This window comes from Lissotriton helveticus, chromosome 3_2, assembly GCF_964261635.1.
Source record: "Lissotriton helveticus chromosome 3_2, aLisHel1.1, whole genome shotgun sequence".
In the NCBI taxonomy this organism is placed as follows: Eukaryota; Metazoa; Chordata; class Amphibia; order Caudata; family Salamandridae; genus Lissotriton; species Lissotriton helveticus.
In genome coordinates, this window is record NC_136062.1 from 108,574,293 (window position 1) to 108,588,231 (window position 13,939).

Below are 13,939 nucleotides of genomic sequence, written 5' to 3' on the forward strand. Positions count from 1 at the left end.
TGATAGAATGGCTGCTATTTGTGCGTCTGAAAAAGCCAGGCAATTTTTTTCCATTACAAATAACTAAAGAGGTGCAATGCAAAACGGCAGTTTCAATGATATACCAGCATAGGTTGAAGGTTAAAAATCAGAGAACATAAGAGTGGCTATTTATGAAGACTCTCACGGCTACACTGCCGTACTCAATATATCCACTTAATAGGAGTCAAGAGGGACATGAAGGACTAGGTCGCCCTCCACTCAGTCAACCACTAATCACAAATTGACCCAGTCCTAAAGGCAAATAATCCATGTGGAACTGTGAACAACTATGGATTGTCGAGTGATCATTCCAATCATAACTCTAATTTATAGAGATTATTACCCTGTTCAAGTCTATTGCCATAAATAAAAGATAGCCAGTCTCTGATAAACATATAACCAGACAACACAGTACAAACATCCACTAGAAGGACAACATTTGAAAAAAGTGTGAATAGCTAGATGACACCTCACGGGCGCACCACCAATGGGACCCCTGGTTGGTACTCACCAGGATGGCCCTGTTCTCATCATCGGTGTCAAATAGCTTAACGTAAACGTGTCCAAAACCCAAAGGAAAAAGGGAAGACAGTGAATGGTGCAGTGTACGCAAAAACTTATATGAGACAAGGACTAACAACGTTCAACATATAACACACAAACTACTGTGCAACAAGATACAAAAACATTTTTACTCATATTTTCTTGTTGCCAACAGTAAACATATATATATAAAAAGGAGAGGTACGAATACTACCTATCGATTCGTACTCAGCTCACAGCCGACATGTTTCATTGCCTTAGGTATTTTATCAGGCAATTTCTTCAGGGCAAGCGAAATTTAGGGTGCCACTGCCAGCGGTACTGTGTTTTAAATGCTGTAAATCAAAATAAACATATGCGTATATGTAAAAGGCTGCCGGTAGTTTTACTGCGGAGTTAGCACTACATTGGATCCATGCATTGCACCTTGTAATAGACAATAATTATAATTACCTGGGAGGCACCTTTAGCTTTCATACCGTTACCAATATGGCTATGTAAAAATCCTGGACCCACTTCCAAGCGGTAAGTATGGTCTTTCCTCCCTTCTATTTTTATCTAGTAGAGACAAAGCGAAAAAAGAGGGGGGGGGCGCCGTGCGGACGCACGTTAAAAACGGACATTCTAGTCTCACCGTATCTGGGTTCTACTCTCTGTGTATACCGCGTTTACCAGTGGAGGGAATTCGTTCGGCGTCTTCTCGGCACCGGAGCGCCGAGCAAGTGACGCGCGGTCTATTTACTTTTACCGGCGTCGACACCGGTCGGCTCTAATTGGCCGAAACAAACATGTGCTTTGCTCACCTCTGATCGGTCCAGCCAATCACGTAGCCAGTATAGCCATCGAATGCGGACTTGTACTCGTATTAACAAATCGCATATTGTTTACTTTACAGAGCAACAATTGTCACGTTTTTCTGTGTTGGGAGGGGCTCGTCTGGATCAGGCATACTCCTAATGACTAGAGACGTGCACGAAGTGTAACGGGCGTTCTCTTGAATAGGGAGGCGGCCATCTTGGAACAGTCTGGCAAAGCGTTTAGAGGGCACAAAACTATACTCTGTGTGAATGCAAACATGATGTCCCTTAATTATAATAGATGTTATATCATATTAATTGTCACACACCCAGCCCATTATATATTTCCAGATAACTCAATCAACAATTGTTTTCATGAGGTGAGCAAATTTATTAAGGGTTCAGGACATTCACAACTTTCACCACTCATGTCAGTTACTTCCAGCTGGTAGTATAGGGTGTATTAGTTCACATGGACGCCTTACAGCCTCTGGGATAAAGGAAAACGTCAACTGAGTATATTTCAAATGGTCTGTGTGTACTATCGGACCTTAGATTGCTGAGCCAGGGAACACCTATATCAGCGTAACTTGTTCCATTCCAGCAATTCATTTAATCCTTGCTGTTCGCTACGTTCCTCGTATATCCAGCGTGCTTCTTTTGTTACCAGGCGCTTTTCCATAGACTGAGCCTCACCCACCACTCTTTCCAGAACCACCCACGTAAAGGAATGTTTATTGCGATGACAATGTTGCACTAACTTTGTAGTCAATCTGCCCAGTCGTATTGTACTCAGGTGCTCTTGGAGCTTGATTTTGCGTGTCGTTAGGCCGATGTACTCAAGGCCACACTCACAGCTCAATCTATATACTACATTCGTAGTGTTACAATTGCTGAAATGATTCAACGTCCATGTCTTTCCGGATTTTAGCACAACTGTGGTGCATTTGTTCGTGAGATGACACACCGAACAATTCCCACAGGGGTAGTGACCATTTGGTACCGTCGTTGTTTCTAATGGTTTTTTCTCTATCATCCTGGTATGGACCAATTTGTCCTTTAGGTTGGGGGCCCTTCGGAAAGCAAACCGGGGTGGGGGCATCTCGTGGTCTTGCGTATTCAGGATAGGCCAATGCTTTCTGATGGCTTGTCGAATCTTCGAGGCCAGCGGGTCAAAGGTCATGACCACTGGCAGGCATTCTGATTTTTCTTTAGTGTGTGATTCTAAGAGTGCTGTCCGAGGTGTATTCAAGGCTCTCTTGTTCGCTTGGCGAATTACTTTGCATGGATAGTCCCGGGCTTGTAACCTGCTGCTTAGATCTTTGGCTTGTTCTTTGTAGACTTCAGTCGTGGAGCAGTTCCTCCTGTACCGCATGAATTGGCCCACTGGGAGATTGTCCCTGAGTGCCCTGGGGTGATAAGATTGGTAGGTCAGTAGCGAGTTTCTATCTGTCGGTTTTTGGTGCACACTGGTAGCAAATTTTCCTTCGGATGCCTCGATATCCAAATCAAGGTAAACAGCACTTGTGTGATGGTATTTCCACGTGAAACGCAGACTCGTGTCCTGTGTATTTAACCAGTTTAGAAACTGGGGAAGCGAATCCTCTTCTCCTGACCAGATGAGGAGCACGTCATCGATATAACGTCTCCACAGGCGTAGATGGTCTTTAAAGGGATTGTTGTCTGCTTCGATGACGTGCTCCTCAAACTGACCCACATAAATACATGCCACACTCGGTGCCATCGTGGCCCCCATTGATGTTCCCGTCACTTGGAGGAACAGTTCGTTTTTGTAGCCAAAGAAATTTCGTGTGAGAGCCAATTCGACACATTGTAGGACGAAACTTTGTGGCGCATCATAAAACCATTCTTGTTTTCTTAGCGCTTTAGCTGTTGCTACTAGGGCCGCTTCTTGTGGGATACATGAGTATAATGACTCGATGTCTATAGTTACAATATACTCAGTAGCCGGGTTATAAGTCATGGAATCAAGGACATTCAAAATATCCGTGGTGTCTTTCACGTAAGAGGCTTGGGTTATTACCGATTCGCGAAGATAATAATCAGCGAATTGGGACAAGGGTTCCAGAATCGACTGGATACCCGACACAATAGGCCTGCCAGGCGGAGGCCTGCCAGGCTTATGTATTTTTGGGAGGATATAAAAGGCCGGAGTCCTCGGGTTGGTGTTAATGAGGAACTCCGCCTCTTTTGCACTTATCCATTTCTTTTCCTTCGCATTCGCGACAAGTTTTGTGATAATATCCTTCAATTCAGGAGTAGGGTCTCTAGCGAGAGGTTGATAATTGGTTCTGACATCTAGGAGTCTTCGTACCTCCACTTCGTAGTCGGTCGTATTTAAAATCACGATAGCGCTGCCCTTGTCGGCGCTCTTGATAGTTATCTTGTCGTTGTTCTGCAGGGACTTAATGGATTCCCAATTTTCTTTCGTCATGTTTTTGAACCCCATAGATTTGTTCTTGTTTTCTATGTCTCTGATCTCTTCCAAGACTTTAGCCTCAAACACTGCGGTTTCTGGGCCGATCGTTGCATTGGGGGGGCAGAAGGTGGAAGGTTTTCTTAAATTAGAATTAAAACCTTTACTTTCTTCAAATGGTTGCTTCCAAAAGAATTTTTTCAGTTTGATTCTGCGCATCGTCTCATGAAACTCGGTTCTACATTTGAAGGCGTCGTGGCTAGGTGTAGGCACAAAGCCTAATCCCTTATTTAGGACCTTCTCTTCCTCGGTAGTCAGATGGTAATCAGATAGATTCACTACAATGCTCTTCATAGTGGTTTCTTCCCTCTGCTCCGCGTCATTCGTGGTGAGGAGGTTTGCCATTGTTGTTGTTGTGGTCGGTTGCCTCGTCCTCTCCCTCTCCCTTGCTGTTGTTGGAATCCCGGGCCTTTGTTGGATGCTTGGCCCTGTTCTAAAAAATTCCTCAATAGTGTGTTTAAATCGGTATTCGCTGGTACAGATTGGTTGAATCTCACTCTGCTGGTACTAGGGCCTGGTTCAGGTTCCTCTTCACTTGACGTGTTGGCAAACGACCAGTTGGTTGGTGTTCTTTTATGCTGTTGGTACCTACTTCCCTTGCCACTTCTGCTGCCACCAGTGTGTGGTTGTTGTTCTTGGGCTGACTGATAATATGAGTCGTTGGTATACGGGAAAGCCCACTCGTGTGTGTAGCGTTGGAGGTTACGTTGCAGACCTCTGATTTTCTGTGTCACCATATATTGCTTATATTCTTCCAGATCTGTTTTGATCTTCTCTAGGTGTTCCTTGGCATCAACAAAGCTACTGTCACGATTGATAGTTTCCTCTAATTCAGCAATCTCTTTCAGAACTTCTTCACTTAGGCGTTGCGCTGTACTGATTATGAGAATCAACCAGTCTCTGGTACACTTATTGGCGATATAACTCCAATCACATCGGAATTGTTTATCGTCCAAAAAGATACGCGGTTCGATTCTAACTATAAGGCTGGCAGGGGAAGCTCCTGCTTGATAATATTCTGACATAAGGGCTCCATGTAAGGCAATCCTTATGTGCTTCTTTTTTAGGTTACTCAGTTTCTCCCATTCTTCCCTTACTTTATTGGACCCTGCCAAGGGATTATCGCTAAAAAGGGAGGGACCTGATAGAATGGCTGCTATTTGTGCGTCTGAAAAAGCCAGGCAATTTTTATCCATTACAAATAACTAAAGAGGTGCAATGCAAAACGGCAGTTTCAATGATATACCAGCATAGGTTGAAGGTTAAAAATCAGAGAACATAAGAGTGGCTATTTATGAAGACTCTCACGGCTACACTGCCGTACTCAATATATCCACTTAATAGGAGTCAAGAGGGACATAAAGGACTAGGTCGCCCTCCACTCAGTCAACCACTAATCACAAATTGACCCAGTCCTAAAGGCAAATAATCCATGTGGAACTGTGAACAACTATGGATTGTCGAGTGATCATTCCAATCATAACTCTAATTTATAGAGATTATTACCCTGTTCAAGTCTATTGCCATAAATAAAAGATAGCCAGTCTCTGATAAACATATAACCAGACAACACAGTACAAACATCCACTAGAAGGACAACATTTGAAAAAAGTGTGAATAGCTAGATGACACCTCACGGGCGCACCACCAATGGGACCCCTGGTTGGTACTCACCAGGATGGCCCTGTTCTCATCATCGGTGTCAAATAGCTTAACGTAAACGTGTCCAAAACCCAAAGGAAAAAGGGAAGACAGTGAATGGTGCAGTGTACGCAAAAAACGTATATGAGACAAGGACTAACAACGTTCAACATATAACACACAAACTACTGTGCAACAAGATACAAAAACATTTTTACTCATATTTTCTTGTTGCCAACAGTAAACATATATATATAAAAAGGAGAGGTACGAATACTACCTATCGATTCGTACTCAGCTCACAGCCGACATGTTTCATTGCCTTAGGTATTTTATCAGGCAATTTCTTCAGGGCAAGCGAAATTTAGGGTGCTACTGCCAGCGGTACTGTGTTTTAAATGCTGTAAATCAAAATAAACATATGCGTATATGTAAAAGGCTGCCGGTAGTTTTACTGCGGAGTTAGCACTACATTGGATCCATGCATTGCACCTTGTAATAGACAATAATTATAATTACCTGGGAGGCACCTTTAGCTTTCATACCGTTACCAATATGGCTATGTAAAAATCCTGGACCCACTTCCAAGCGGTAAGTATGGTCTTTCCTCCCTTCTATTTTTATCTAGTAGAGACAAAGCGAAAAAAGAGGGGGGGGGCGCCGTGCGGACGCACGTTAAAAACGGACATTCTAGTCTCACCGTATCTGGGTTCTACTCTCTGTGTATACCGCGTTTACCAGTGGAGGGAATTCGTTCGGCGTCTTCTCGGCACCGGAGCGCCGAGCAAGTGACGCGCGGTCTATTTACTTTTACCGGCGTCGACACCGGTCGGCTCTAATTGGCCGAAACAAACATGTGCTTTGCTCACCTCTGATCGGTCCAGCCAATCACGTAGCCAGTATAGCCATCGAATGCGGACTTGTACTCGTATTAACAAATCGCATATTGTTTACTTTACAGAGCAACAATTGTCACGTTTTTCTGTGTTGGGAGGGGCTCGTCTGGATCAGGCATACTCCTAATGACTAGAGACGTGCACGAAGTGTAACGGGCGTTCTCTTGAATAGGGAGGCGGCCATCTTGGAACAGTCTGGCAAAGCGTTTAGAGGGCACAAAACTATACTCTGTGTGAATGCAAACATGATGTCCCTTAATTATAATAGATGTTATATCATATTAATTGTCACACACCCAGCCCATTATATATTTCCAGATAACTCAATCAACAATTGTTTTCATGAGGTGAGCAAATTTATTAAGGGTTCAGGACATTCACAACTTTCACCACTCATGTCAGTTACTTCCAGCTGGTAGTATAGGGTGTATTAGTTCACATGGACGCCTTACAGCCTCTGGGATAAAGGAAAACGTCAACTGAGTATATTTCATATGGTCTGTGTGTACTATCGGACCTTAGATTGCTGAGCCAGGGAACACCTATATCAGCGTAACTTGTTCCATTCCAGCAATTCATTTAATCCTTGCTGTTCGCTACGTTCCTCGTATATCCAGCGTGCTTCTTTTGTTACCAGGCGCTTTTCCATAGACTGAGCCTCACCCACCACTCTTTCCAGAACCACCCACGTAAAGGAATGTTTATTGCGATGACAATGTTGCACTAACTTTGTAGTCAATCTGCCCAGTCGTATTGTACTCAGGTGCTCTTGGATCCGGAGCTTGATTTTGCGTGTCGTTAGGCCGATGTACTCAAGGCCACACTCACAGCTCAATCTATATACTACATTCGTAGTGTTACAATTGCTGAAATGATTCAACGTCCATGTCTTTCCGGATTTTAGCACAACTGTGGTGCATTTGTTCGTGAGATGACACACCGAACAATTCCCACAGGGGTAGTGACCATTTGGTACCGTCGTTGTTTCTAATGGTTTTTTCTCTATCATCCTGGTATGGACCAATTTGTCCTTTAGGTTGGGGGCCCTTCGGAAAGCAAACCGGGGTGGGGGCATCTCGTGGTCTTGCGTATTCAGGATAGGCCAATGCTTTCTGATGGCTTGTCGAATCTTCGAGGCCAGCGGGTCAAAGGTCATGACCACTGGCAGGCATTCTGATTTTTCTTTCGTGTGTGATTCTAAGAGTGCTGTCCGAGGTGTATTCAAGGCTCTCTTGTTCGCTTGGCGAATTACTTTGCATGGATAGTCCCGGGCTTGAAACCTGCTGCTTAGATCTTTGGCTTGTTCTTTGTAGACTTCAGTCGTGGAGCAGTTCCTCCTGTACCGCATGAATTGGCCCACTGGGAGATTGTCCCTGAGTGCCCTGGGGTGATAAGATTGGTAGGTCAGTAGCGAGTTTCTATCTGTCGGTTTTTGGTGCACACTGGTAGCAAATTTTCCTACGGATGCCTCGATATCCAAATCAAGGTAAACAGCACTTGTGTGATGGTATTTCCACGTGAAACGCAGACTCGTGTCCTGTGTATTTAACCAGTTTAGAAACTGGAGAAGCGAATCCTCTTCTCCTGACCAGATGAGGAGCACGTCATCGATATAACGTCTCCACAGGCGTAGATGGTCTTTAAAGGGATTGTTGTCTGCTTCGATGACGTGCTCCTCAAACTGACCCACATAAATACATGCCACACTCGGTGCCATCGTGGCCCCCATTGATGTTCCCGTCACTTGGAGGAAGAGTTCGTTTTTGTAGCCAAAGAAATTTCGTGTGAGAGCCAATTCGACACATTGTAGGACGAAACTTTGTGGCGCATCATAAAACCATTCTTGTTTTCTTAGCGCTTTAGCTGTTGCTACTAGGGCCGCTTCTTGTGGGATACATGAGTATAATGACTCGATGTCTATAGTTACAATATACTCAGTAGCCGGGTTATAAGTCATGGAATCAAGGACATTCAAAATATTCGTGGTGTCTTTCACGTAAGAGGCTTGGGTTATTACCGATTCGCGAAGATAATAATCAGCGAATTGGGACAAGGGTTCCAGAATCGACTGGATACCCGACACAATAGGCCTGCCAGGCGGAGGCCTGCCAGGCTTATGTATTTTTGGGAGGATATAAAAGGCCGGAGTCCTCGGGTTGGTGTTAATGAGGAACTCCGCCTCTTTTGCACTTATCCATTTCTTTTCCTTCGCATTCGCGACAAGTTTTGTGATAATATCCTTCAATTCAGGAGTAGGGTCTCTAGCGAGAGGTTGATAATTGGTTCTGACATCTAGGAGTCTTCGTACCTCCACTTCGTAGTCGGTCGTATTTAAAATCACGATAGCGCCGCCCTTGTCGGCGCTCTTGATAGTTATCTTGTCGTTGTTCTGCAGGGACTTAATGGATTCCCAATTTTCTTTCGTCATGTTTTTGAACCCCATAGATTTGTTCTTGTTTTCTATGTCTCTGATCTCTTCCAAGACTTTAGCCTCAAACACTGCGGTTTCTGGGCCGATCGTTGCATTGGGGGGGCAGAAGGTGGAAGGTTTTCTTAAATTAGAATTAAAACCTTTACTTTCTTCAAATGGTTGCTTCCAAAAGAATTTTTTCAGTTTGATTCTGCGCATCGTCTCATGAAACTCGGTTCTACATTTGAAGGCGTCGTGGTTAGGTGTAGGCACAAAGCCTAATCCCTTATTTAGGACCTTCTCTTCCTCGGTAGTCAGATGGTAATCAGATAGATTCACTACAATGCTCTTCATAGTGGTTTCTTCCCTCTGCTCCGCGTCATTCGTGGTGAGGAGGTTTGCCATTGTTGTTGTTGTGGTCGGTTGCCTCGTCCTCTCCCTCTCCCTTGCTGTTGTTGGAATCCCGGGCCTTTGTTGGATGCTTGGCCCTGTTCTAAAAAATTCCTCAATAGTGTGTTTAAATCGGTATTCGCTGGTACAGATTGGTTGAATCTCACTCTGCTGGTACTAGGGCCTGGTTCAGGTTCCTCTTCACTTGACGTGTTGGCAAACGACCAGTTGGTTGGTGTTCTTTTATGCTGTTGGTACCTACTTCCCTTGCCACTTCTGCTGCCACCAGTGTGTGGTTGTTGTTCTTGGGCTGACTGATAATATGAGTCGTTGGTATACGGGAAAGCCCACTCGTGTGTGTAGCGTTGGAGGTTACGTTGCAGACCTCTGATTTTCTGTGTCACCATATATTGCTTATATTCTTCCAGATCTGTTTTGATCTTCTCTAGGTGTTCCTTGGCATCAACAAAGCTACTGTCACGATTGATAGTTTCCTCTAATTCAGCAATCTCTTTCAGAACTTCTTCACTTAGGCGTTGCGCTGTACTGATTATGAGAATCAACCAGTCTCTGGTACACTTATTGGCGATATAACTCCAATCACATCGGAATTGTTTATCGTCCAAAAAGATACGCGGTTCGATTCTAACTATGAGGCTGGCAGGGGAAGCTCCTGCTTGATAATATTCTGACATAAGGGCTCCATGTAAGGCAATCCTTATGTGCTTCTTTTTTAGGTTACTCAGTTTCTCCCATTCTTCCCTTACTTTATTGGACCCTGCCAAGGGATTATCGCTAAAAAGGGAGGGACCTGATAGAATGGCTGCTATTTGTGCGTCTGAAAAAGCCAGGCAATTTTTATCCATTACAAATAACTAAAGAGGTGCAATGCAAAACGGCAGTTTCAATGATATACCAGCATAGGTTGAAGGTTAAAAATCAGAGAACATAAGAGTGGCTATTTATGAAGACTCTCACGGCTACACTGCCGTACTCAATATATCCACTTAAAAGGAGTCAAGAGGGACATAAAGGACTAGGTCGCCCTCCACTCAGTCAACCACTAATCACAAATTGACCCAGTCCTAAAGGCAAATAATTCATGTGGAACTGTGAACAACTATGGATTGTCGAGTGATCATTCAATCATAACTCTAATTTATAGAGATTATTACCCTGTTCAAGTCTATTGCCATAAATAAAAGATAGCCAGTCTCTGATAAACATATAACCAGACAACACAGTACAAACATCCACTAGAAGGACAACATTTGAAAAAAGTGTGAATAGCTAGATGACACCTCACGGGCGCACCACCAATGGGACCCCTGGTTGGTACTCACCAGGATGGCCCTGTTCTCATCATCGGTGTCAAATAGCTTAACGTAAACGTGTCCAAAACCCAAAGGAAAAAGGGAAGACAGTGAATGGTGCAGTGTACGCAAAAAACTTATATGAGACAAGGACTAACAACGTTCAACATATAACACACAAACTACTGTGCAACAAGATACAAAAACATTTTTACTCATATTTTCTTGTTGCCAACAGTAAACATATATATATAAATAGGAGAGGTACGAATACTACCTATCGATTCGTACTCAGCTCACAGCCGACATGTTTCATTGCCTTAGGTATTTTATCAGGCAATTTCTTCAGGGCAAGCGAAATTTAGGGTGCCACTGCCAGCGGTACTGTGTTTTAAATGCTGTAAATCAAAATAAACATATGCGTATATGTAAAAGGCTGCCGGTAGTTTTACTGCGGAGTTAGCACTACATTGGATCCATGCATTGCACCTTGTAATAGACAATAATTATAATTACCTGGGAGGCACCTTTAGCTTTCATACCGTTACCAATATGGCTATGTAAAAATCCTGGACCCACTTCCAAGCGGTAAGTATGGTCTTTCCTCCCTTCTATTTTTATCTAGTAGAGACAAAGCGAAAAAAGAGGGGGGGGGGCGCCGTGCGGACGCACGTTAAAAACGGACATTCTAGTCTCACCGTATCTGGGTTCTACTCTCTGTGTATACCGCGTTTACCAGTGGAGGGAATTCGTTCGGCGTCTTCTCGGCACCGGAGCGCCGAGCAAGTGACGCGCGGTCTATTTACTTTTACCGGCGTCGACACCGGTCGGCTCTAATTGGCCCAAACAATCATGTGCTTTGCTCACCTCTGATCGGTCCAGCCAATCACGTAGCCAGTATAGCCATCGAATGCGGACTTGTACTCATATTAACAAATCGCATATTGTTTACTTTACAGAGCAACAATTGTCACGTTTTTCTGTGTTGGGAGGGGCTCGTCTGGATCAGGCATACTCCTAATGACTAGAGACGTGCACGAAGTGTAACGGGCGTTCTCTTGAATAGGGAGGCGGCCATCTTGGAACAGTCTGGCAAAGCGTTTAGAGGGCACAAAACTATACTCTGTGTGAATGCAAACATGATGTCCCTTAATTATAATAGATGTTATATCATATTAATTGTCACACACCCAGCCCATTATATATTTCCAGATAACTCAATCAACAATTGTTTTCATGAGGTGAGCAAATTTATTAAGGGTTCAGGACATTCACAACTTTCACCACTCATGTCAGTTACTTCCAGCTGGTAGTATAGGGTGTATTAGTTCACATGGACGCCTTACAGCCTCTGGGATAAAGGAAAACGTCAACTGAGTATATTTCATATGGTCTGTGTGTACTATCGGACCTTAGATTGCTGAGCCAGGGAACACCTATATCAGCGTAACTTGTTCCATTCCAGCAATTCATTTAATCCTTGCTGTTCGCTACGTTCCTCGTATATCCAGCGTGCTTCTTTTGTTACCAGGCGCTTTTCCATAGACTGAGCCTCACCCACCACTCTTTCCAGAACCACCCACGTAAAGGAATGTTTATTGCGATGACAATGTTGCACTAACTTTGAAGTCAATCTGCCCTGTCGTATTGTACTCAGGTGCTCTTGGATCCGGAGCTTGATTTTGCGTGTCGTTAGGCCGATGTACTCAATGCCACACTCACAGCTCAATCTATATACTACATTCGTAGTGTTACAATTGCTGAAATGATTCAACGTCCATGTCTTTCCGGATTTTAGCACAACTGTGGTGCATTTGTTCGTGAGATGACACACCGAACAATTCCCACAGGGGTAGTGACCATTTGGTACCGTCGTTGTTTCTAATGGTTTTTTCTCTATCATCCTGGTATGGACCAATTTGTCCTTTAGGTTGGGGGCCCTTCGGAAAGCAAACCGGGGTGGGGGCATCTCGTGGTCTTGCGTATTCAGGATAGGCCAATGCTTTCTGATGGCTTGTCGAATCTTCGAGGCCAGCGGGTCAAAGGTCATGACCACTGGCAGGCATTCTGATTTTTCTTTCGTGTGTGATTCTAAGAGTGCTGTCCGAGGTGTATTCAAGGCTCTCTTGTTCGCTTGGCGAATTACTTTGCATGGATAGTCCCGGGCTTGAAACCTGCTGCTTAGATCTTTGGCTTGTTCTTTGTAGACTTCAGTCGTGGAGCAGTTCCTCCTGTACCGCATGAATTGGCCCACTGGGAGATTGTCCCTGAGTGCCCTGGGGTGATAAGATTGGTAGGTCAGTAGCGAGTTTCTATCTGTCGGTTTTTGGTGCACACTGGTAGCAAATTTTCCTTCGGATGCCTCGATATCCAAATCAAGGTAAACAGCACTTGTGTGATGGTATTTCCACGTGAAACGCAGACTCGTGTCCTGTGTATTTAACCAGTTTAGAAACTGGAGAAGCGAATCCTCTTCTCCTGACCAGATGAGGAGCACGTCATCGATATAACGTCTCCACAGGCGTAGATGGTCTTTAAAGGGATTGTTGTCTGCTTCGATGACGTGCTCCTCAAACTGACCCACATAAATACATGCCACACTCGGTGCCATCGTGGCCCCCATTGATGTTCCCGTCACTTGGAGGAAGAGTTCGTTTTTGTAGAGAAAGAAATTTCGTGTGAGAGCCAATTCGACACATTGTAGGACGAAACTTTGTGGCGCATCATAAAACCATTCTTGTTTTCTTAGCGCTTTAGCTGTTGCTACTAGGGCCGCTTCTTGTGGGATACATGAGTATAATGACTCGATGTCTATAGTTACAATATACTCAGTAGCCGGGTTATAAATCATGGAATCAAGGACATTCAAAATATCCGTGGTGTCTTTCATGCCTCTTAGACGATGATAGAGAAAAAACCATTAGAAACAACGACGGTACCAAATGGTCACTACCCCTGTGGGAATTGTTCGGTGTGTCATCTCACGAACAAATGCACCACAGTTGTGCTAAAATCCGGAAAGACATGGACGTTGAATCATTTCAGCAATTGTAACACTACGAATGTAGTATATAGATTGAGCTGTGAGTGTGGCCTTGAGTACATCGGCCTAACGACACGCAAAATCAAGCTCCGGATCCAAGAGCACCTGAGTACAATACGACAGGGCAGATTGACTACAAAGTTAGTGCAACATTGTCATCGCAATAAACATTCCTTTACGTGGGTGGTTCTGGAAAGAGTGGTGGGTGAGGCTCAGTCTATGGAAAAGCGCCTGGTAACAAAAGAAGCACGCTGGATATACCAGGAACGTAGCGAACAGCAAGGATTAAATTAATTGCTGGAATGGAACAAGTTACGCTGATATAGGTGTTCCCTGGCTCAGCAATCTAAGGTCCGATAGTACACACAGACCATATGAAATATACTCA